The 26,008-nt window shown below is 46.3% G+C and overlaps 1 protein-coding gene across 1 annotated transcript in view; it reads right to left on the bottom strand.

Annotated features, from left to right (window-relative positions):
- Positions 1-22,391, bottom strand: part of FOXN3 (forkhead box N3) — a 387,032-nt gene extending 364,641 nt beyond the window's left edge. Inside the window, exon 1 of the mRNA XM_075531908.1 lies at positions 22,273-22,391. The gene's annotated coding sequence lies outside the window, so the exon portion shown is untranslated. The remainder of the gene's footprint in view (positions 1-22,272) is intronic.
- Between the last annotated feature and the right edge of the window lie 3,617 nt (positions 22,392-26,008).

Raw genomic sequence — 26,008 nt, 5'->3', positions numbered from 1 at the left:
TCGTTCTTGTGACTTCTAGCTAAGACTTCTTTTCCTAAACAAAAATTGTGAGTACATTATCCTATATTCTCTTCTTGGAATTTTTATTATTTTGTGTTTTCCAGTCACTTGGACTTGATTCTGATTCAGATACAGCTCGGGTCAAGCTGTATTATTTCTCAATAATGATATCCAATTATTCCTGCCCTGTTTATTTAAAAAAGGCTTCCTAGCGTCACTCTGCTGCAGTGCCATCTGTGTTATCAATCATGTACCCACATGTGCACGGATATGATCTTGTAATCTATGCTTGTCCACTTGTCAACGTGTTTATTCCTCTAGCAATACGGCGCCGTCTCAATTCCTCTCGCCTAACAACGAATCTTAACACTTGATGAAGCACATCTTCCTCTGATTCATCAAGCGTGTCTCGGCTACCCTTGGACCTTGACATTTGCATATACATTTTAGAATCAGTTAATCATTTTTCATGAAAACCCAATTGGGATTTTGATTGAGATTACATAAACTCCAAAGTTTCACGTGAATTTTTTTTAAAGTCTTCCAGTGCATAAACAAGCTACATCCACCATTTATTTAGGCCTCTCTTTAAACATTGCTTTCGATGATGTTTAATAGTTTCCAGTACATTATTGTAAGGCATCGAGGAGCTACTGGCTCCTGGCTCCTCTACAACTGCCCCCAGCGGGTTTCTCGACTGGCATCTTTATGGGGGCGGTTCACCGCGTCTTTTCTCCGTCAGAGCAACTGGTGGGTTCAAACTGCCAGTCCCATCTTTCGCAAACAAGCGCTTCCTTGTTGGGCTACCAAAGTTCCTTATTTTTCAATATAGCTCCTCTTCCTATCTTTTTGTATGGTTCATTCTCAGGAATGTGACCATTTTCTGTTCTTAGGGAAATTCACTTTCTATAGATGGCTGCTAAACAGAATACGATTTCTTGTTTCCTGTTTACCTTGTTCCCAGAAAATGTAACGAAAATTGACTTTTTAATATGATTAATTCATTAGAAAATCCTTTATAGTTTCTATATGTGGTTGTTTAATCTCCAGGTAATTACAGTTTAATTCTTTCTTTCTAATCCCAAAACCTTCTCGCCTCATTGAACCAGCTAGTACCCCTGTACAATGATGAATAGATGTGCTAGGAGACACATTTGTCTTTTTTTTTTTTTAACTCCAAAGGGAAGTATGATGGGTCTTACTTCTTAATGATGTTCAGGGTTTTCTGGGCAGTTAACCTTCTTAGAATATGTCCTTAGTCGGGGATGAAAGGGGGAACCGATCGCAATTATCTATATATGACACCCTCCCTGAGGGACGAACAACAGAAAACTGGGTGAAGGGAGACATCGGCCAGTGTAAGACATGAAAAATAATAATAATTTATAAATTATCAAAGGGGAGGGAGGGAGAAAGGGTGGGGGAGGGAGGGGAAAATGAGGAGCTGATACCAAGGGCTCAAGTAGAAAGAAAATGTTTTGAGCATGATGATGGCAACAAATGTGCTTGACACAGAGGATGGATGGGTGGATTGTGATAAAAGTTGTACGAGCCCCCAATACAATGATTTAAAAAAGAAAGAGAGAGAAAATGTCCTCTTGTTTACAAGTTTGTAAACAAGCTTTTAAAAGAACTTGGTTAAAAGCATTATGAATATTTGTTGATTTAACCACAGAATTTTGCATCTGTTGAGATGAGCAAGTTACTTCTATTCTTCCTCTATCCTGTTAAAACTTAATCACATTATCTGATTTGTAACTACATTAAAGTAACCTTTCATTTGTAGGAGACAGGTAGCTGGATTGTGATGGAGTAATTAATTGTGGGAGTCCCTTCATTAGCAATTTATTTAGGATTACTGGCCTAGAATTATCCTTTCTTAAAATATTCTTCAGGTGCTGTAGGTGTGGCATTGGGCTCCTCTTAGCAAGGCTAGTGGTTCAAACCCACCAGCTGCTCCATGGGGGAAAGATGAGGCCGTGGGTTTAGATCGGATGCACTGAACACTGATGATTAAAGACCTGACAAGTGGGAGGATGACACAGGACGCTCATACAAGAAGAAAGCAGAAGGTCACTTAAAAAGACAGGGAAGAAAATAAAGACCAAAGTGGATATCGGAAAGGACTCTGAAACTCGCTCTTAAACTTAGGAAGACAAGGTGAAGTCCCAGAGCTGAACAGAACATTTCAAAGTTGGAGAAGACAAAGTAAAGCATGAGAATGAAATGTGCCCAGGCCTGGAGTTAGGAATCCTAAAAGGAAAATCACATTCAGAATATCTCAATCTAAAAAATTGAAGAAAAAAAAACTCAGGACTCGAGTTGTAATATCACAGAATTGAGTTGGCAAAATATTGAACAATGCAGGAAATACCCACAGAAATGGAAGGGATAAACGAGTAAAAAGAATCGGTTGCTATTTAACAGGTCCAAGAGGTAGCAAGCGTATGCTCAAGAACCAATGGTACTTAAAGAAGGACGAGGCAGGCTGCAGGGGGTAGTGAAAACAAAGCTTCGGGAATAGATGGAATGCCAATGGAAACGTTTCAACAAGCTGATGACCAGGCACTTGTCTATGCTAGTCATTTGGAAGACGGCTGGCTGTCCAACCAAGGGGGGAAAGATTCACATTTGTACGCACTCCAAAGAAAGGCGATCTGACAGAGTGCAGACGTTCTTGAATAAGATCACTGACCTCTCCTGCAAGTAAAATGTTGCTGAAAACAATTCAAAAAGGGCTGCAGCAGTCTACTGACCCGCGGCAGCCAGAAACCCAAGCAGGGCTTGGAGGATAACGTGGAACGAGGACTGTCACTGCTGACTGACGTCAGGTGGATCTTGGCTGAAAGCAGAGGATGTTAGAGAGATGTATGCTCTTGATGACGTAAAGGCATCCGACCGTGTGGACCACAACCACCTACGGAAAACATTGCAAAGGATAGGAACTACTGAACACATCATTGTACTCACGTAGAACGTGCACACAGACCAAGAGGCAGTCGTTCAAACAGACCAAGGGCATATCACACTGTGTGGTGCAAAATCAGTCAAGGTGTGTGTCAGGGTTGTTAGTCTCCTTTATTCACACTTATTCAACCTGCACGCGGAGCACATAGCCAGAGAAGCTGGCTTCTACAGAGAAGAAAGTGGCATGAGATGATAAAAGTGATGTGCGGATGACAAACCCGCCCCACTGAAATCGAGGAAGACTGAGCCCTTGCTGATGAAGAGCAGACTGCAGCCTCTGGTCTGGAGTCCAGCTCACTGAAAGAAAACCCAAATCCTTCACAGCTGGGCCAATAAACAACGCCATGGTCACGGTAGAAAAGATTAAAGATTAGATCCACGAGCCACACCCACGGGAGCAGCCATCTAGAAAGCGCACTACATCGTTTAATTCTGCATTGAGTAAATGCGGTGTGCAGACCTCTTTGATGGGCTGCAAAGCGAGACTGTCCCTCGCAGGAAGAAAGTGGGCCTGCACCAAGGCGTGGTGTTTTCAAGGCCCGTCTCCCAGGCCTGCGAAAACCAAACAGCAAGTGCGTCAAAGAAAGCAGTGGAAGAATGGCTGCCTTTGAATTAGAGTGTTGCTGGAAAAATCTGAAAGTGCTGGGGGCTTGCAGAAAACAAATCAATCTGTCGTAGCTACCACAATGCTCGTAGAAACGAGGACGGTGAGATTTGTCTCAGCCACTGTGGCCATGTTTTCCAGGAAGCACCAGTGTCGGCAAAGACATCGTGCTGGCTGAAGTCGAGCGTGAGAGAGAGAAGACCCTCCCGGAGACGAATGGGCAGAGGCTGTCACAACGGGCTCGCATGCAACATCTGTGACGATGGCAGGACTGGACGGTGCTTCAGGCTCTTGAGCTCTGAATTAGAATTGACTCGGCAGCACCTAACAACAACAACATGTGCTGTGTATATCCTCAACAACGAAGACAAAATAAAATTATACTGAAAATACATATACACCATTCCTAGATGTAGTAACTTTAGTTTATCCTACTTCATGTTCTCTGGCTTCTTGATTCTTTGGCTTTGTTTTACCCCCAAAATTGGTCTTTTTACAAAATTCTCAGTCATTGTTTTTGATCATTCTGCTCGGTGCTCTCTTCTCTCCCAGCAAGATTCACATCCCTCACAATCCCACATTTATTTTCATCCTTTGTTTGGGGTATTTCCTTCTGCCCTATCCTCTAGTTCATTAGTTCTCTCTTCAGTTGTGTCTACTCTGTTAAACCCATCTAGTTCATTTTATACAGGCCTCATTTACATCTCATAGAATTCACCTATTGTAAGTGTACAATCGATGAATATTTTTAGCATGGGTACACTTGTATAGCTCACCCTAGCCACATCCAGATTCAAAGAATCCCCATCCCCATCTAACTTTTAATGTCATTAAATATCATTTTCAGCTTCAGAAGTTCCATTTGGTTCTTTTATTTACAGTTTGCAGGTTTCTGGCAAAGTTTTCAATTTCATTTTTTAATTCCTTGAACGTACACCGATCATAGTCCGTGCCTAAGTCATATCTGACAAACCCACTCTCTTATCTGTCTGCTTTGCCCTAGCTGATGTTGACCCCTTCGTCTCTCTTTATATATCTATCGGTTTTTAATTGCTCGACAGATGTTTTCAATGATGCGCTGTCATGATAACATGAGGCCCTAGATGATGGCATTTTACTTTTGGGGAGGTCTGGCAGGTATCTAGGATAGGGGCACTAGCTATTTGGAATGATCTGGATTAGGCTGGGCTGCTTTGAGAGGTTCTCTATTTCTGTTTCACTTTACTTTGACCCGGGGTTCCAGATGGAAGCCCAGGTTGCTAGACCCAAATACAATTAGCAAGGCCTCAACCTTGAGTTGGTTGAAAGGTCTGGTCAATTTCTTACGTCTGGTAGCCACTCCTCTTGGAACTGACAATTCCTTCTAAAAGAAGAAGAAGACACAAAGTTTGGGCTCACCTCCCCAGGCTTGCCTCCTCTTCTGAATCTTGGTTTTACTATTTCTTATATTGCCTTCATGGCTCCCCGATACTCCCGTATTAACTTCTTTTTAATCTTTGGCAGCTTATCTCTCACAGAAGAATCGGTCTAACGCTAAACAAACTGGATCTGCGATCGCTAGACACGTTGACGATCACTGTAAGCATGGTGAGCACATTTACATATAAACTGGGACGTTTTGACATCAAAAGGCACCTATCAGTAATGACAACCAAGCTGTAAACATAAAAGTAGAACTATCACTAGCAAATCAGGGTGCATGGTCACGCCAATAGCCATACACAGGCTCCGTTGATGAACGTGCAAATTAATTTAAGAAATTGCACTGGCAAAATCAAGACTATAGAAGGCTTGTCTCTTCCCTTTCTGGTGACAGAACATTTGGCGTTACAGAAAGGAATGAGTCCTGGCTCAAGGCAGGAAGAGCCTAGCCGGCAACTCATTGTATCGACGGGGGTGGGGGGGTGGGGGTGTTATCTATTACATCCAGGGCTGCCCGCTTCGTTGGCCTGGTATCTCATTCATGCCCTTGGCTGAGAGGAGATGCCTCCAGAGGAACAGAGTTTGGGAAATAGGAAAAAAACAGAATGATTTTTTTTTCTTAAAAGAAAGGAAGATAACACAGAAGCTTTAGAACAGCGAAGAAAGTGAATACAGTATTCACCCACCTCCCACCCATGTTCTCTTTGATGAGAAAGGCAGGACACCCAGCCTCCGCCCCACGCATCTGATGCCCTCTTCTATAAGGAGCCAACTTAATGAGTAAAGTGCTTACGCTGCCTTACCTCCTGGGGGAGCCAGAGCTGACTCGGGTTCGTCTTCTAGAGCAGGGGTTCTGTGATGGGGACACCCCCCCAACCATAAAATTAATTTTGTTGCTGCTTCATCACTGTCATTTTGCTGCTGTTATGAATCGGGCAACCCCTGTGAAAGGGTTGGTCAAACCCCCAAAGGGGTCGCGACCCACAGGTTGAGAACCACTCTTCTAAAGTGCTGCTACTCTGGGTTAGAGAGTTGTTCTCTGGACCAGTGCCAGAGCCAAGCCCAACAAGGTACTCAGTAAAATAATGCAGAGTCGATGGCTAAGTACAGACTCACCACAGCTTACCTTTAGTAACTGGACCCTTCCTGGGATTTTGACGGTGCTCTCCAGGATAGCACTTCCTTTTCTTAATTCTGCATAGTTCAGATGGCTTGATTCAAAACAATGTTTTGGATACAAAACAGCCTACCTTTAAAAAAAAAATTTTCCCCCAAACAGAGGCCTTATCAGCCTCTAAAGTAATTTGCCACATGGATTGTGTTTACAGCTCAGCAGGTGGACAATAGATTATAGAGTTCCTGAGCAGCCTGTGTCTGCTCCCCTCCACGAAAGAAAACCACACTGTAGAAGAAAACAAAGTATGAGCCCAACTGTTGAGCTCAGGTCCATAATCTTGGGCTCCTTTACCCAGACCAAACGCAAAAGAGACAGTAGATGCCAAAAGGAAGCATTGACAAAATGTGAGGCTGGCAACAAAGCGACAAATGAAAGTCAAGTGCAGGATGATGAGGCTAATCACCCAGGGTCAACTGCAATGATCACTAGCCCTTAGGAACATTCCAAAGCCAAGAACATGGCTGGTGGGTTTGCTAAACACTGGCCTAGAAAAAGGTCAGCCTGCGTAAGCAAGACATAAAAATGAAAGGAAAAAGGGCAAGCTCTCTACAGAAGGCCTAAGGCCTTCTCTCAGATTCTAAAAATAACCCAGCCCCTCACCACGAATATTGGCCGTCGCAAAGTCAACGATGAAGTTCTTTCCCCATTTGGTGTGGTAGGTCATTTGTCTGCACTCCCATGGGGAATTCTCTCCAAAGCATGGTCTTTCTGGTTTCCAGGTCCAGTGCCTCGGTTACACCTGGCACACTGTCAACCACAACACACGCAGAACATGCTGCGTTCCACACGCAGTTTCAGAAGAAACAATGGATGCACAGTCAACTGACCCCCTCGTGGAAACCTCAGTATTATTTACAGGGGCCTCTCCGAACTGCAGAGGTTTAGCATTTTCTCCAACTTTGTATTTCGATGAATTTGAAGCCTAAGGAAAATTTGAAAAGGAGTACACTGTATTAGTGGCAGCTACTGTACCACAGCATCCTGAATATCTCCAGGAGATATTCCCCAGGAAGAAGGACATCTCCTTCATTTCAGAGGTTGTCTTATTTAAACCGCAGGACAAATGCAAAATTAACTGCTAAAGGACCTTTACAAAAGTCCAACATAAAATTCACCCCGCCATTTAGTTTTATTAGTTTTATTAGAGGCTTAAACAATATTGGGGGGAAAACAAAAACCCTCTCTTGCCATCAAGTCGGTGCCCACGCAGAGTGACCCAAAAGGACAAGAGAGAACTGTCCCTGTGAGTTGGACAGCCCCATCTTTCTCCCACTGAGAAGCTGGTGGTTTCCAACTGCCTACCTCGTCGATCGCAGCCCAATTCGTAAGCACTATGGACAGTGTAAGCAGAGACGGAATCAAGTGTACATTTGGTGGCACGTATTTGTAAGTGAACTAGGAAGCCGAAGAAGTGAAAGCTCAGTTGGGGCTAAAATTTCAGAGATTTTTTTTTTATATGGCATAGGTCAACGAGCTAGTTAGCAAATCTGCTTCATCTTTTTCCTTGGGTAGCCACACAAATAGAAATTTCCCAGAAGGCAAAATGGAAATAGAAAGGAAGCATGTCGCACGAAGGCCTTGCCTACAAAAGCTGGCCTTGCGCTCATTGCCACGCTCTTTCCATTTCTGCGAGTGTGATCCACAGAATCACAGTGACGTTGAAAGCCCTAATCTGAGAAGGGCAGAGCTGTCAGGTGGAGAATGGCTGCTGCCCTGAATCCCCACCTAAAGAAGGACCATCCCTTAACCAGAAACACCATTCTGACTATAAGAGATACAGTTTCATTCTTTGGATTCACTGAACTAGACTGAAGTTTGCTGAAGCACCCAGGATTGCCTCAACTAACACAAATTAAGAATTAAAATATCTTTGTGGAAGCAGGTAATGTTTTTAAAATAATGATCGGGCTCTTTCTCTACTGCCTTTTGAACATTTCACCTGCACACTAGTTGGCCAGAAGTATACATAAATTTCAGGGGCATTAGGATTATGAAAGAAAAAAGACAAAGAGAACCAAAAATGGAATTTCCATTTCCGGCAGGATCATAAAATAAGATACCTGACTCATCTTCCATGGATAACAATTAAAGCTAATGGGCAAAGTATTTTTTCCATATATAGTGTTAAATGTTTGATGAGCTAGCAAGAAGTAAGGCATACATGGAGCAGAACACACATCCACAAGCATTTGACAAATTGGGAGCCCTGAAGGCACCGAGCAGGGGACAGCAGACAAACTTGACGGGTCCTGGCACCCTGCTGAAGATGGGCCATCCAGTGGCCCCAGCAATTTTTTAAATGCCTGCATCAAAAACCGGTGCTGGTCAAATTATTCTGTATCTTACAGACTAGGATTGCCCCATTGCCCCATCCTAATGGGGCAAATGACATGAAGCATTGCCACAACTCTGGGGTGACATCACATAAAGAATACTGAAGTCAAAGAGAATGTCTGATAAACGGCTGTCACAAACTCTTAAAGGGAGAATACATTCAAAACAAAGTGGCAATTTGATTTAGAGTCGCTTTCTTACCAGTAGAATCCCAAATCAACGGAACAATATGGTAAGGTGCAGGCATGAGGGGGCGGGGAGCATATGCTATTTTTATACCTAGCAAAGATATGTTTTATACCTAGTAAAACTATACTTAAAGCACAAAGGGAAAATAAAGATATTTCCAGACAAGCAAGAACTGAGTTTGCCATCAACTTAACCTCTCTACATTAAGTATAAGAGGAGCCCTGGTGGTGTCAATGGTTAAACGCTGGACTACTAACTGAAAGGTTGCTGGTTCAAATCCACCAGTCAGTCCAAGAGAAGGAAGAAGCTGGTGCTCTGTTTCTATAAAGATGATAGCAAAGGAAATCCCACAGGACAATTCTTTTCTTTCCTAAAGAGCTGTTCTGAGTTGGAGTTAATTTGACAGCACATGAAAATAAGATGTAAGCCAGCAGTCCTCAAACTGCAGATGGCGACCCCTTTGGAGGTCGAATGAACTTTTCACAGGGGTCGCCCAATTCATAACAGTAGCATCATGACAGTGATGAAGTAGCAACGAAAATGATTTTATGGTTGGGGGGGCCACCACCACATGAGGAACTGTATCATAGGGCCATGGCATTGGAAGGTTGAGAACCACTGATCTATCTAAGCAGTAGAAGGACAAATGCAAGGTTTAGGAAAACTAAGCCTTTTTTTTTTTAGTGAAATATAAGAAGATAAGTATTCCAAAGAGTAGGGGGAAGAGCTACAAACAAAATAGTAAATATGTGAGTAAATCTGAACAAATGTTTTCTTTTTACAACGGTAATGAAAATGCCTAACCTGAGGACCTGATGCAAAGGGCTTAAGTGGAGAGCAAATGCTTTGAAAATGATTAGGGCAAAGAATGTACAGATGTGCTTTACACAATTGATGTATGTATATGTATGGATAAGAGTTGTATGAGCCCCTAATAAAATGTTAAAAAAAAGAAAAAAAATGACTAACCTATAATTATTAACACACACAATACTCTAGAAAAATGGGAGCTAAACTGTAGAAGGGGTGAGGAGAAAATAGGAATTAAGAAAAAACATTTTCAATTCAAAGTAGGCAAGAAAAGAAACATGAACGGGGCAACAAAAATGGAAAGTATAAAGTTATATGATAAGGAAAATCCAAATATATCTGTAACTACAATAAGTGTAATGAATTAGATATTTTAATCAAAAGATAGTAATTTACATACTGCATTAAAAGTAGTTCATTATATATACAAAATACATTTAAGATATTAGGGTACAAAGAATTTGGGAGAAAGGAAGAGGATGCAGACAAATATCAACAAACATGAGGTAGAAGGAAGAGGACTGTGTCCGGCTTTCTTGTGTTATTACATTTGCATCAGAGTACATTCTTAGACAAAAAGAATTGTGAGATTAAGGAGTACTACTTCATAATACTAAAATAGTCTATTCTTCAGAAAAATTGGACAATTCTATATTTATATTTACCAAATAATGTCACTTAACAAGAAAAGTGGTAATCCACTATCTGAATGAGATAATACACTACTCTCAGTAAAATAACAGTAAGCCAGGAAGACAGTGGTTTAAACCACTCAACACATTTATGGTCAAGGACTGACATTATAAAATTGAATTTATTAAACATCAATAACAGAAAGATAGCCTGGAAAATGCCATACATTTGAAATTGGAAAAATAAGAAATTGGAAAAATAAAAACCTTTTCAATAACTCAGGGGAAAAAGAAAAGTCGTAATAAATTCAGAAGTTATTTAGCACTGAACAATAACGAGACTACTACATATTAAAACTACTGAGAGAGCTAGCTTAATACCTAGAGTTATTTACCGCTTACATCTTTATATTACAAATGAAAACTTCAGAATTAATGAACTGTGCTATACCTTAGTAACTTAAAAAAATCAAGATAATTTTTAAAAGATATAAACAGCGTGGAAACTATCTAAAAAGCAAAAGTTTTGGAACAGGCTAATAAAAGTAACAAAAATATGGTAATTATGATGACAGTGATTTTTAAAGGCTGAAAATATGTATGCAACACTAAAATTAAAAACTTTACCGATTATGATTATGTAATTCTTTAAATAACAAGATGCAACTATAATTGTGCCCCCAAAATTTAAATTCCATGTAAAATGAGCAAATTCCTGGAAATACGTTATTAACATGAATTCAAGATAAAAGAACAGTGGAGTAGTCTCACAATAAAAGAAACTAAACTAGTAGGCATGAACCTTCCTAAAATAAAATATAAGCAGGTGACCATTATCAAACATTCTGAGGGACATGAAGTTCTGATACAAACTATTCCCGACCGACAACAGAAAAAGTACATTCCTTGACTTATTTTAGAAGGTTAGCACACCTTAATGCTCAAAATTTGGTAAGGGACTCGTAGTATTTCTCGCTCAGGAATGCTAAAATACTAAAAAGTACTGCCTAAGCAATCTTAGCAATACTTACCACAGGCTATCCTCTTGCCAAGTTCATTTATTCCAGAAGTGTGTGGCGACTTTCATTTCAGGAAAGCAATGGAAGCCATTCACCACATTAAAGGAGCAAAGTTTATAATTATCTCAATTAATGCAGAAAAGTAATTCCTTCGTTCAGTTGGTGTGAGAAATGGAGTAAGACAGATTGAATTGATCTTTACAGTGCAGTCTCCAAACTTTCTCCCTCTGTGGCAAAAGGATGGGGAGGTCGAGGGGCTATAAAAGAGCCCACCCTTTGATGAGCTCAGGTAATTATGGGAAAAATCGAGGCGAGAAGAAAGGAGGCCAGTGAGCTTGTGGGACTCCCCCCTCTGGCTGGATTAGCCCCACAGATGGAAGCGTCTTCAGCTAAAGAAGCTATCACAGAGCATCCTTGCGCTTGTCCCTGAGAGTTGGCTTCTGATGGAGCCTGCACCAGCACAGATTCCTCACCCGGGCACCATGGCACTCTCCAGGCCAGGATGCTGATGTGCAGTGGGGGTGAGGATGTAGACAACAGTGGGCCTGCCGCAAGTCTGCAGAGGAGATGACTCCTTACAGAGATGGAGGGTGCGGCTACTTGGCAGGGTCGGCCCCCACAGGCTGCTGAGGTGGGGCCGAGCGGTATGGGATGACATCCTGCTGGCTCTGACGAAGCCCAGAGAACCACATCAACCTCTTTCGCAAACTGTGGGTCCCCAAGTGAGTCCCACTGCAGGCTTTCCTCATTAAGTAAATGAAATCGTCTTGGAACCCCAAATAACTCATCTTGACCAGCAAAGCACTGCTGCTTTTTAACCCTGGCTTGACGGAATTATTTTCTGCCTCAAAATTTTTCTTTGATATCATGTGTTTCCAGTAATGGAAGACCTGCTGAAATCAAAGTGTGGGGGGGATAGGGAGGTGGGGGGGGACAGACAGGGACACCAAACTTGTTTTGAGTTAGTACTGATTTTTGATGCAACAACATGTGGGCATATTTGTCCCAGTGGACTCTGGTGGTCAGAATGGTGGGGTGGGACCTATTTCTTCATAAGTTATGCTCAGGTCTCTCTCCACCAGGTGGCAGCATGCCAGGTGGGCAGCTGGGACGGCAGTTCCCCAAGAAACCGAGATCCTGGAAATGTTGGTGGGCAGGGTGCTCGTGGGGCATACAGCGGTTGAAGAAGAGTCCATGCAAGATCAAATTGACACTGGCCGCTTTGAAAGGAGGGCTGGGAAACTTGGGGGCACTGAGTTTACGACAATTAAATGGTTAAGCTAATTAAATGGAATTAAGCTAATTAAATTGAATGGGATAATTAGGAAAAGGAGGGCGAGAATGGGGGTACTACTTGAATAGAATAACATGTCCTGGAATTGCACATGTAGAAATTGTTGAATGTGGATACTTTCTAAAAGCACAGAGACTGGAATAAGACAGAATCCGTCAGTAGGAAGAGTAAGAATAAGTTATTAGCCTTGTGCTCTGGTTATACATGCAATTTTGAGAGGGTGTGCATCATCTGACCATGTGGACATATGTCTACCTGTGTCTACTGGAATCTCACGTACACTGTATCTTGCTGTAGTTCATGGAGAAACACAAAAGAAACAAGCCACTACCTAGACCACATGTGGCAAGAGTGGCAGGCATCCAGTGACAGTGGAGCAGTTAGGCAGCACCTGGGGACAGGAGACACCCACTGCCTCTGAGAGTATAGGTGGTCAAGCCCAGGTGACCAAGCCCAGGGACCCTGAGTCTACCGTTCTCCATAGGACAGAAAAGGGGTGAATCAGTTTGACCTTCACATTGAAGCCCCAGAGGCAGAGGAAGGGGTCCAGGGCAGGTGAAACTACCTGAGGAAAAGAACATTGTTTTCTTGGGGAGACCGAGAATAACCTGAGAGCAGATCCAACGGCATTATGGGTATCATTCTGCACCTGCCTGTCATTGCCTGAGTGCTGGGGCGGGGGGAGGGGAGGAGGGAGATGGAGTGAAGACATCGCATTTTCTCTGCAGAGCAGAGTTCTGGGAAGGATGAAACTGGCGACTGTAACATGTACACAGAGGAAGTAGAAGGCAGGAACAAGAGGGTGCCATGGGGGAGTAACGGGTAACACGCTCCCCTGCTAACCCAAACGGTGGCAGTTCAAAACCACCCAGAGGCAACCTGGAAGAAAGGCCTGGCCATTGACTTCCAAACCACTCCCTGCTACCCCTTCGATTCTGACTCATAGCAACCTGACAGGACAGAGTAGAGCTGCCCCGGGTTGGGGGCAGAGGGTGGTTTTCCAAGATGGTAACTCTTGATGGAAGGAGAAGCCAGCCAAGGTCAATTGTTACAATTCTACACTGGCCACGGGTCAGAATCAATCAATTCCGCAACACCTTTAAAGTCCCTGGGTGGGGAAAATCGTCTATGGTTGAATACTATCTTAAAGGCTGGAGGTTCAGACCCATCCAACAGTGTCTTGGCAAGAAGTTCTGATGATCTATGTTTGCAAAGATGCTGCTGCTGTGGTTGTTAGGTGCCATCGGGTTGGTTCCGACACATAGAACACTGTGCCCAACAGAGCACACCCCTGCCCAGTCCTGGGGCACCCTCGGCATTGTTCTTGGGTGAGCTCATTGTTGCAGTCACGGTCGTCAATCCGTCTGGTTGAGGGTCTTTCTCTTTTTTGCCGCCCCTCTACCAAGCTGGGAGTCCTTCTCCAGGCACCCGTCTCTCCAGACATGTTCAACAGGGTAACACGAAGTCTTGCCGTCTTGGCTTCTCAGAAGCACTCTGGCTATACTTTTTCAAGCCGGATTTGTTTGTCCTTTTGGCAGTTCCCGGTACTTCCAATAGTCCGGCCATCACCATTCCAATGCATCGATTCTTCTTCAGTCTTCCTTATTCAATCTCCAACTTCCACATGCATAGGAAGCAACTGAAAATGCCACGGCTTGGATCAGGAGCTCCTTAATCCATAAAGTAACATCCTTCCTTTGTAACACTTAAAAGCGGTTTTGTGCAGCAGATTCACTCCATGTGGTGTGTCACTGGATCTCACGACTACTATCGCCAATGCACATTATGGATCCAAACAAGATGACACCTTGGCAGCTTCACTCTTGTCTCTGATTATCAGGCAGTTGTCCATTGGCCGAGTTCGGGGGACTTGGGTTTTCTTTACATTGAGTTGCAATCCATACTGAAGGCTACACCCCTTGATCTGTAAAGAATATTCATGAAGCACTCCAGCACCCCTACACTAAACATATGGGGTGCCATATGTTGGGATTCACTCAAAAGTGATGGTTCAATGGTTTGGGAGATTTTATTCCTTTTATCAATTTTTCTCTTTTTTAGATCCTGAGGTTTCCCTAATCGAGAATGAATACTCCCCCCCCAAAAAAAGCCCACTTTCATCAAGTCCGTTATGCCTCATGGTAACCCTACAGGACAGGGTAGAACCCCGCGCCCCCCCCCCCCTGAGTTTCCAAGATTGTAACTCTTTACAGGGATAGCGAGCCCCATCTTTCTCCCGTGGAGAGGCTGGTGGCCTGACCTCATCACTACACCACCAGGGTCCCAGTGCCTGATAAATGACAGCTTCTTACCCTGGCGATGTGACTTCCCCACGTTATCCGAGATTGCCAACCTTACCCAAAGCCGTGTGCTTCTTTTTTTACGGAAACACCTTGAATGCCCCGTCTAGGCACACAGAGCAAGATGATTTTCTTAATGTAGAGATAACAATGTATTAACTCAGCATTAAATAGTAATTCATTTCACTTTAACTGCTACAAACACATTTGGTTCACTAAATCCAATCATTTCAGAATACAGGGAAATGTTTGAGGTAATTCAAAATCTAACCTTCTGCGAGACACTAAAATCTCCTCTTGTGGAGGGGCTGGCTGCTCTCTGGGTGTGAAGGAAGTAACCTCTACAGGGTACCACACTGCAACGCATTTGAAGAAGCCCTGCGTACTGTGAATGACTTAATATGGCCTCTGTAGTCACAGCCTTTGTTGTTGTAGCTGACGCCAAGTTGGTTGGCCCACAGCAACCTTATGCTCAACACAAGCACTGTCCTGTCCTGCAGGATGCTGACATCTCACGGAGGAGCCTCCTCTTTTTGTTGAGCCTCTACTTTCCCAGGCATGATGTCCTTCTCCAAGGACTATTGCCCCCCGACAACATGTCCAAAGGACACTGGATGAAGCCTCACCATTCTTCGCCTTCTACGGAGCATTCTGGCTTCACCTGGTCCAACACTGACTGGTTTCTTCTTATGGAAATCTAGGGGATACGCACTAGCCCCACCACCGTCCTCACGGAAAGGCGTCCATTCTTTTTCAGTCTTCCTTATGCATTGCACAGCTTTCCCAGGCATGGAAGATGAAAAATATCATGACTTGATTCAGGAGAACTTTTGTACCTCAACATTTTTTGGGGGGGTCATTTTTTATTGTGAATTGGGCGACAGTTTACAGTGCATATGATCAGTCTTAGATTCCACAAACACGGTTGGCTTCATTTAATGCACTGCAATCCCTTCAAAGTCACATCACGTTTCCACTTCCTCCTGGTATTTCCGGTTTCCCTTCCCCCTTCTCAGCCCTTCTGAACCTTGAGTAAATGCTACCCTTTGGATAGCAAATAGTTGATTCTCCTAAGGTGTGCGTATGTCACTAATGTGGAACCAAACTCACTTCCATTGAGTCGATGCCAGCTCATAGTGACTCTGTAAAAAGGGGGAGAAATTCCCCTGTGAGTTCTGAAACCGTAACTCTTTACTGGAGTAGAAAGCCATGTGTTTCTCCCACGGAGCAGCTGGTGGTTTCGAACTGCTGACCTTGTGGTTAGCAGCCCATTGTGTAAACACTATGCCATCAAGACTCTTTTCAAAAATTTTTTTTTTACATCAGATTTGCTGTAAAAATTCAATATATTATTTTGTTTCATTTTTTGGTTTTTTAAAATCACTTTATTGGGGGGGGCTCTTACAAATCTTATCACGATCCATCCTTCAATGGTATTAAGCACACTTATATTTAGGTTGCCATCATCATCCTCAAAACATTTTCTTTCTACTTGAGTCCTTGGTATCAGCTCCTCTTTGTGTGTGTGTGTGTGTGTGTGTGTGTGTGTGTGTGTGTGTGCGTGTGATGCTCCCATAGGCACTGTTTGGGGACCCCAGTGAAATGAAATCCATGGCAACTTCCAAGTCCATCCCTTTAACATGATGTTGCTCCCCGGTCCAGCAGCAGGGTGTGTTGAGTTTCCTTCCCTTTGCGTTGTGACCCATTGGGAAGGCTGTCGTTTTTGACACTGGGCTCTTCTTCAGGCAGGGCAGCTTCTTGGGTTACCTGCTCGGTGTACACACTGACTACGGTGAAAGGGCCCAACCCCGAGGCACACCGGTCCTGATTGTCGAGCATGCACACGGCAATACCATGGTCAGCTACGAGGGCCACGGACCTGGCTTCCCTTGTCAGCAAGCCAAGAACTGGGGCCATTAAGTCTGTTCCAACTCATCTGACAACTCGGTGCCCGCGTAGGGCTGTGCTCATCAGGCTGTTAGTAGATGATGCTTCAGAAGGAGACTGACAAGTCTTTCTTCCAAGGTACCCCCAAGGTTTCAGTCAGCAGCGCTCACCGGTCAGCTGTTCCACCCAGCACCACCCCTGGCAACCACTGAATACCATAGCTTCTGGGACGCAGAGGGGAGGACCGAGCCCCATCTCTACACTGCCACTTCAGAACAATCTCCTAAGAGATTCGATGAATATGTCTGATGGGACTCCAACAGCATCCGTGTGCGATCATTGTATGCGGTGCTCAAAACTCCCTCGACTCCGGCAGATTCCATAGCGGCCAAGCTTTCAGTCCATGAATGGCACTTACTGTGAGATTCGTTTCACTCTGATAACAATGATCCAATAGATCCAGAGGTGGTAAGAGGATAAGTCCTCGCATCTGAATACACAAGAGCCACCTCTTCTCCCTCGTGGAGGCCCGGGCTATAAGTCACCCCAGCACCCTCTCCTTTCCTTCATTCAGCGTGGGGCATTCTCAGAGGACCAGCTGTCCCTTTTTCTCTGGGTAAATACAAGTCAGCATATTTAAATGCTAAGAATCTTGGTGGCGTAGTGCTTACTCTTTGGGCTGTCAGTCTCGAGGTCAGCAGTTCGAAACTACCAGCCACTCTGAGAACGATGAGGTTTTCTTCCCTCCCTTGCAGAGTTACAGTCTTAAAAACCCTCCAGGGCAGTTCCACCCTGCCCTACAGGGTTCCCATAAGACAGAATTGACTCGATAGCAGCGAGTTTGGTTTTGAGTGTGACTTCCATCCCTGTGACCTTTCCCGCTTGCACACAGGCATCCTTTTCCCATGGTCAAGGCAAAAGTTAGACCTTCAGCAAAGAGCTTCCAAGGGTGTCCAGTACCTTCAGGTCACCTTCAGGCCACCAGGGGAGAAAGTTCCCGGCACTCTGGAAGCAGAGACTTTCCAACTGTGTTGTCCAGGGAACTAGGAGTCTAAGAGAAAGCCTGGCCCCCGGGGCAAAAGAGGGCCTGACTCCCATCTACTGACCCCACCCGTGACCTTTTGCTTGATGGGCTGTTTTTATTTGACCCTTCTATTAACATGTTGGGTGCTAAATACAGACCAAAAATGATGTCGGAGAAAATGTGTGCAAACCATCTCAATCAAGGGCTCTCCTTCAGACACCTGTTACCCAGGATCCTTCTTGCTCTCCAAGTTTTCTCCTTCCCAAGGAGCCTTAGGTAGATCTCTTCCTGGGAAGAGACTCCTCCTTTTGGACGAGTGGAATTCCAAGCACAACTCGGGTGGAAAGCACCCAATGCATTTATTTACAGCATCCCCAAAGCAACCCTGAGCCTTGCAGGGTACATCCCTGCCCAGTTAAGAAGTGTTCGTCTCTGTAGGCTCCTTCCCTCTGGGAGCTCTGCTGGAACAAACGTGAAGTGCTCAGCTGCTAACCAAAAACTTGCCAGTTCTAATCCACCTGACAGCTGTTCAGGAGAAAGGTTTCTATGAAGATCAATAAACACACACACACAGAGACAGACAAGCAAAGAAAAAAACTCACTGGTATGGTGTCTATTTTGACTCATAGTAACCCTATAGGGCAGGGTAGAACAGCCTCTGTGGTTTCTGAAACGGTAACTCTTTCCAGAAGTAGCAAGCCTCATCTTTCTCTCATGGAATGGTTGGTGGTTTCAAACTGCTGACCTTGTGGTTAGCAGCCCTAAGGGAAACTAACCCATGGCACCACCAGGGCTCCTCTTCTGATTGCAGCCCTGGAAACCCAATGGGGGCCTTTCTCCACACTCCTCCCCAAATCCCTGTGGCCTCAGCCGTGCTGGGCACCTTTTCCTTACTCACAAGCCAACAGAAGGACCAACATCAAGGCTGGCGTTTGATTGACATCCTGGAATCGCTGTTTGAAATTTGGTAGAACCATTAAAAAATAACACAAAAGCCAGCTTCCAGGAGTTTGTGTGTAACAACTGAAAATGCAGTGGAATGTTATTGACTGCCTTGTCGATCGGTATTGGTAAAATAAATTGTGTACGATCACACAACGATCTATTGTCAAATCCCCCAGTCCAGAAGAAATCAACAGAAGAAATCAACCTCATTGTACCCCTGAAAAGTCCCTCGAGAGGTACAGGAGAATACTATTTGACAGAAGATAGGGAACGAAAGTTGATTCTACAAAATAACGGATCCCATTCATTTCCTTCAGTTTGTAAAAACAAGCTACGGAGAGGTTTCCTGCCAATGAAACTACTTTCTTGCAGATAAGAAAACTCCCTCCAGGAAATCCTTTGCTAAAAGAGATCGCTGGCGTCGTTAAACTTAACCTTCTTTATCAAATTCCAATCAGTTAAATATTGGACAGCCTGGGATCCCAAAATAGATGCTAAACCACCAGAATGAGGCTACGTGCCTTCTGGAATCAGTACTCTCCACAACAGAGGTATAGCGTTTTAATATATGGTAAAATAGAGAACTCTTTCCACCTCCTCAAGTCCCACCCTGCCCCCGTCCCCTCCCCCCTCTCCCTATTAGTCAATGAAAACAAGGGAAATTGGCTGCTTTTAAAAGATCAACATGCTAATTGAATACGATTTTAAACTGGCCATTTTCAAGGAAGACAACTCACTCGGGACAATACAATAAATCGCTAAGTTTCTAAAGAGAGAGATTTCTAAAAGAGTATCAAGAACCTCCCATAGAACAACTGCCATTCGCAAGACCGGAAAGCAGAGGGAATACCTTCATGTCATACTTACAAACTCACTCACTCCAACTTCAATCCCCAAGTCAACAGTTAGCAGAGGGCCAGTGAGTGATTCGGCGGGGGGGGGGGGGGGGGGGGGGGGGGGGAGATACAAGCCTCTCCCTGTCTTTCTTGTCCCCTCTGAAACCATGGCCAAGGCACAAGACACTGGAAATATTTTGCAAGGGTAATTTGAGGACATCTCGATTACCCTAATACATATATTGTAAAGGAAGCTCTCTTTCCCATCCTTTTTTTCACAAGAAAGGGAAACTATTCTCTCTTTCCCCCACGCCCCCTTCAGCTTCTGAGACTTTCCCCCAAGGTCTGAGACTTTCCCAAGCAGCAGGCAGCCTGAGAGCAGGCTACTCAAGGGCCCACAAGAGTCCCACGGCTTCAGGCCAACACCGAACCCTCTAGCAAACCAGCAAATGACAAGACAGGAAGCTTCCCCACCCCCTGCCCTCGGATGGCTCTTGGTCCACAGCTATCCATCCAGTCCTCAGGGCTCTAAGCCTGAGTTTAGCTTCCAAGGGAAGACATCTGAGTCTGTGGGAGTCCTCCTGCAAGTGCTCACGCACAGTCTTAGCTCAAGTAAGAAAAAATTCACACCTTGCTGACTTCGTGCCATACCCAGGCCTGCTTTTAGGCTTTTGGGTCCCATATTTTGAGTACATCTAGAGTTATGAAATCCAGGCGACGGCACATTGTTTGGGGTGCTGGTTGTGAAATGACCTTGGTTTGACAGGCAGCAGTCTCAGGTTTCAACAGATGTGGTGGGAGAAGGACTAGGGCGTTTTTTTCTAAGCATCTGTGATGACATGCAGGGAGAGAGAGAGACCTGACTGTGGCTGTGCGTGTGTGACTGTGTGTGGTGGGGGGGTGGAGTTACTCCGCTCCGTTTCCATGACAACCATGTCTCCACCATCCACTCCCTGTCTCTAAATTCCTGAGCCAATCAGAAAAGTGTTTATAGATTGAACAACTTCTGGCCGGGGGCTTCTTGAATGAGGGGCTTTCGCACTCCAGTGAAGCCATCCACGGGCCTTACCCTTCTGCACAAGACCAAGGCTGTCCTTGGAGATAAAACGCCTCGTCCTCAATGCAGATGCCGCCACCATTTCTTCTCCCCGCTTTACAAGCTAAGTGCAATCACACACACCCCACTCCCAGCACCCCGCCACCATCTCCGGTTGGAACGCTGTGTGGGGGGCAGCTAATGCCCCAACCACTTCGGAGACCAAAGTCATGAGACAGTTAAGCACCCATCTGCCGCCGACGGCGATGCGTAAATGCTCACACGTCACCAATAGTGGTCAGGAAGATTTCCTTCTAAGTTGCACAACTTTGCACTCGACAACTTAGGAGCGGACGTAATTGGGAATGCGTTGTGCAGCAATCTGTCTAGAAACACAAGCTAGCGGCCCGATGGTTGCCAAGACATGTGTCACCAAAATGGCCTACATTATCTGGATAGAAACAACAACAAGTTAAACATAGAGGTAGCCCACGCCAGTGGCGCCCGACTCAAATATCAATCCTACTGAAATTTGTGCACCAGAAGGCGAATCGGAAAAAGACACGGCTGGGTTTCTAAGGGAGGCTTTGGGGAGGACTGTTTTCCTAAGTCTCCATCGCACTGACCAATCAGGGTACAAACAGAAGTGGGGGGGCCCCAATCGCCCGTGAGGGTCCCCCTCCTTTCCCCAGCGCCTCTCCCCTCTAAGGCTGAGCTGGGCGATCAATGAAAAACATGGAACAAAAGGAGTGTAACAGGATGTCTTTCTTCGCTCAGGAAAAAGACTCCTTTCTCCTCCGTGAGGCGGTCGCGCCCTGCCCGCGCCAGCTCCACACGGGAGGCTGGCAGCTCAGCAGCCCTTCCCGATCGGGCACCGCTTACGTGTGCCACCGTGTGTCCCAACTGCCAGCAAATGTGTCACCTTAAGCACAGCCACGGCGTGTGACGGAGGGCTCCCCCCGCCCCCCAGCCCAGCCAATGGAAACGCATACATAAAAGAAATTAACAACCTCACAATTAAAAGCGGCCGCGAAGGATTGCGTCTCTCTGCCCCAAAATGTCATACCGGGAGTATAAACAAAGCACAAAAAAATCCCCCAAACCCAGACCCTGCAGCTTGGAGAGGGCCGCGATCAGGGGTTTCCCCCAATCCCGGCGTGTCCCCAAAGGGAAAGGTCTGCACTCCCCGGTTCCACTGGAACTCACTCCGTCGGGAGAAGCCAGTGCCAGCCTTTGGGAAGAGGCTGCCGGCGCCTTGCCCACGGAGCTGACACGCTGGCTGCTCACCCACGGCGGAGCGGGCGCCACCAGCCAGGCTGCAAAGGGAGCCCCAGGCGAACTCCACGTCCACCACGCCGGGTCCTGGGAGGTTCGAGCTCGGCCGCGGGCGCGCCACGCCACGGGGCTGCCCGCGAGCTCGGCCGCGGAGGCCACCCAGGCTGGGATCGGTTGCAAGGCAGAGTCATCGGCGCGATCTTTCTTAACACACACACAGACACAATATTTTTTAAACGACGACCCACGCATTTCCTGGGAAACTTTTTCTTTTCTCTTTTTTCAACGAACTTACTTTGGAGACCAAACTAATGACAATAAGCAACTTGCCATGCTGTTGGATCTCCCCCACTCGGGAGCTGCATCGATCTGGAAAACCCAGGTGGAAACACAGGGGCGGGCACCTTAAAAAAATCACAGGGCGCCCCAAAATGCAGCAGCCTGCACGCCGAGGGCGCCTCCTGACAATATGCTGCACCCGAGCGGCTTGCGAGGCAGGAGACGAGCCCCGCGTTCCTTACCTGCGATCGCTGGCCCCCCGCTGCTTCCCGGGGCTGCATTGGGGGTGCTGCGGCGGCGCTGGACTCGCGGCTGGACCCGCTGCCCGGTCGCCAGGCTCCCGGCCGAGCTGCAGCCGACCGCCGCCGGAACCCCGGCTCCAGCGCCCGGCGCCCGCCCGGGGTCGGCGGCGCGGCTCCCTCCCGGCCCGGGGCCCCGCTGGGTCCTAGCGCGCGCCGCGCGCGCCGGCGGCTCGGGCTGCAGCCTCGCACGTACCCGCCAGCGGCTGGCTGCGGGGCGCGGGGAGAGGGGTCCCCGGGAACCCCGCGGAGCCCCGCCAACCCCGCCGCCCGCCTTCCAAAGCGGCCGCGGTGGTCACCGAGCCTCGGGAGCTCCAAGTCAGCTCCTGGCCTGGGCTGGTCAAGGGCAGAAGCTGGGGCTGCCACTGCCCTCCCCGAAGCACACGTTCCTGTCTGCAGCCCGGCCGGAGAGCGTGGCGCCCGGGCCCCGGTTCTCGCGTGCGCCGGCTCTAGAGTGCGTCCACGGGAAGGCAGATAGTCGGGGATCAATAACGAGCGACTTCAGAAAGATGACGCAATTTTTAGGGGAAAAAAAAAAAAAAGGTTGAACCTGTCTGGGTTTAAACCAAGGCTTTGAACAGCTTCCCAATGATATTCCCGCCCCGTTAACAAGCCTTGGTCTCCTGTTTACTTTCTCTTCCTTTCTAATATGCTATTTTAAATAACAAAGCCCCATATGGCTACCCGTGTCGTCATTTGATTTTCAAAAGACCTCCAAAATTGCTTTAAAATATGCACTCCTGGATCCCCTCAGAAATCGTAGTGAGAGAATGAACGGTGGCATACGGACCCCCAAGTAGAGAAAACTTCATTACAAATGAAAACGCATGGGAGAATCTCACACACGTTCTGTAAACCGAAAGTAAAGGGTGGACCTAGAGAGTGGGATCCACAAATCAGCTGGTGGACAAGTAGGGGAAATGGAAGTTGCAGGTTTCTCTTTAGTAAGAAGACTGTTACCGGAAGCCCCAAAATAAAGTCCCCTCATTGGCCCCCAACGGGCTTTCCGCAACCCCTTCCCCGAAACCAGAAGTCAAACTCACATAGTCACCCGCTAAGACTGGGGAGAACTTCTCCCATGGGTTTCCAAGACTGTAACTGTTAATGGGAATAGAAAGTCACATCTTTCTCCCACTGGTGGTTTCAAACTGCTGACCTAGGCGGGGTTAGGAGGCCCACCTGTAACCCAGTACACCACTAGAACTCTTGCCTCTTCCCCCCACCTCCCCCAGGAAACAAGATCTAAACTTGTTAGTGTTTATCTAGGCGGACAAGACCTGAATTTAAAGTAAAACTGCTTTCGTTGGACAAGTCTGCTTGTGAGACTGAGCCTGCTTGTGAGACTCTGATACCACCACCAAGTTTGAAGGTCACGCTCTGGGTGAAACTGCTAGTAACAATGGCGGGTGACATGTCGCCAGAAGGAAAATCAAATACGTGCTTTCTGGGTTCTATTTTAGGTGCAGAAAAAGCGCCCCTTTGAAAAGTACTCATCCCCTTTTCTAATTATAGCTAAATAAATTGAATGGAAGATTTTTAGTATTAATTAAACATCAAAGGCACCTTGCCAGCTGCCTTGCTTCTTTTCAAAGAATGAGTTGATAATGTTACACTTGTCCCTGTACATAGGTATATGGGAACATATATCGTATGATCTTTATCACATGCTATGAGAAGACAGTACAATCCCCGATTTTCCAAAGAGAAACTACGGGGTCCTGAAAGTGTGGGTGACCTGACCCAAACGACACACACAGGACCACAGGCGCTAGAGTCTCAGCCTTGGCCTTCAATTGTTTCTGAGACCACCTGTTCTCCCAGCTCGTTCTCTGCGCACAGAGAGAGACAGGAGACACCCTGAATAAACATGCGGATGCATTTTCCTAGCCATCATTTCTTATGTGCCATGTTGCTGTGCCGTTGTCAGAATCCTGAGGCAGTGCTAGCTTGCAGGGCCCCCTTATGGCCAACAGCACGAGACAGTACCTGGTTGGGTTAGTCTGGGTAGACTAGGGAAACAAATCCACAGAAACTCAGATGTATGTAAGAGGCGGTTTTATATAAAAGGTCAGTGTACCTTAAGAAAGCATCCCAACCCTGGCCGGTCCAAGCCCATAAGTCCAACATTAGCCCATATGTCCGACACTGATCTACAAAGTCGGCCTCAAACTTGCAAAACACACGCAATGACACTGAGCGCAAGAGAAAAGCCGTATAAGTGAGCGTTTAAGCAGCTCAGTGTTGGCAGGCGTCTCCATGCGGCTGCTCCAGCACCCAGGGCTGCATCAGAGTAGGTCCATGTGGTTCTCCTCAGGGATGTCTCACAGGAAGTGAGCCTTGCCAGCTGAGGCAGAGAACTAGCTAAGGCAGCCGCGCCCTGGTCGGACCATCAGAGAGCAAGAGATCAGAGAACAAGAAAGGTGGGGCTCACTGAGCCATTTATCTCTCCGCCCTTCAATTACTCCCACATGTTTATCAGCCAGGTTGGCACAATAAACCTTACCCAGCACACCGGTCCTGGGCCACACCCTCAATTGTCATTTAGGTTTGAGCTCCTTGGTTCAGCCACTGGGTCAATGCTGCTCACTGAGGGGCTTTCTCTTTCTCCCTCCTTCCACGTCCTCTCCTGAATCCGGCTTGGATTTCTGGCAGCTTCCTGCTGCCGTACTGCTACAACCATTTTCAAATGATCTTCCAAAAAAAAATAATAATAAAAATTAAAAAATAAAAAAAAATAAAATGATCTTCCGCCTACGTCTACGTGCGCGTTAATATTAATTATATTGTTTAATAATTCTATCATATTCCTGTGGAATGGCTACAGGTATGGATCTCTTCCAGGTAGTTAGCCAGTTAGCCGTCTTCCGAGTTCTGAGCAGAGAAGAGCGGGGCACTTCCAGCAGGGCATCTGCTTCATGGAAACATTGAGATGTCCCACAGTTCCTGGAGCCGGCTTTTCACCAATGCCTTCCTTCAGTGTGGCTCTGACTTCCTCGCCGGAGACCATTGACTCTTGATCAGATGCTACCTCCTGAAATGATAAGACCTTGGACATTTGTGGGGGTGGGAGGGACATACGTCAGAGCCACAATTTACCAGAATGGAAAAGTGTGGCTGCTTGGGCTTGTTTCCTTCTCTCCTAACCAGGGAAGGTGGCTGCAGGTCAGATTTCTGTACCCAGACTCCCCGGGGCGGCCTGGGAGACAGAAAGCCTAAAATATGGGACTGAGCAGTGCTGAGGTCAGCGATGGATGCTCTCTGCTCTCCTCGGAGACAAGAACTGCTTGATGTCCTGGGCAAGGGGCGTTTTCTCAGGTGGGGCTGGGTGATGCCGGCAGCCTGCCCAAGCCCTGGGATCTCTGGGGTTTGGAGCCCGAGGCAGCTCATTCTGAGACTCCTGTTCAGGCCAGGTGACAACAGAAGCTTCAACGAACTCCAGGGCATCACAGCTCAGCCCATCTACCCCCAAGGGAAATCTTCCAGTCACTTTCGATTGTGGCACTCCACTTCCTTCCCCCTCCCTCCCTCGGAAGGAAATGTAGGCGCTCTGTCACTGTGCCCCAACCCACCGGAATACCAGTAAGTGAAAACGCTGGGCAACATTTTAACTGAAAAGACAGGTGCAGAATTTATATTCCTCACAGTTATTGCTCATTCCTTTGCTTAAGTGGCTCCCACG

This window comes from Tenrec ecaudatus, chromosome 14, assembly GCF_050624435.1.
Source record: "Tenrec ecaudatus isolate mTenEca1 chromosome 14, mTenEca1.hap1, whole genome shotgun sequence".
Lineage (NCBI taxonomy): Eukaryota > Metazoa > Chordata > Mammalia > Afrosoricida > Tenrecidae > Tenrec > Tenrec ecaudatus.
The sequence above is the reverse complement of the archived record's forward strand: the minus strand, read 5'-3'. Positions and strand labels throughout refer to the sequence as shown.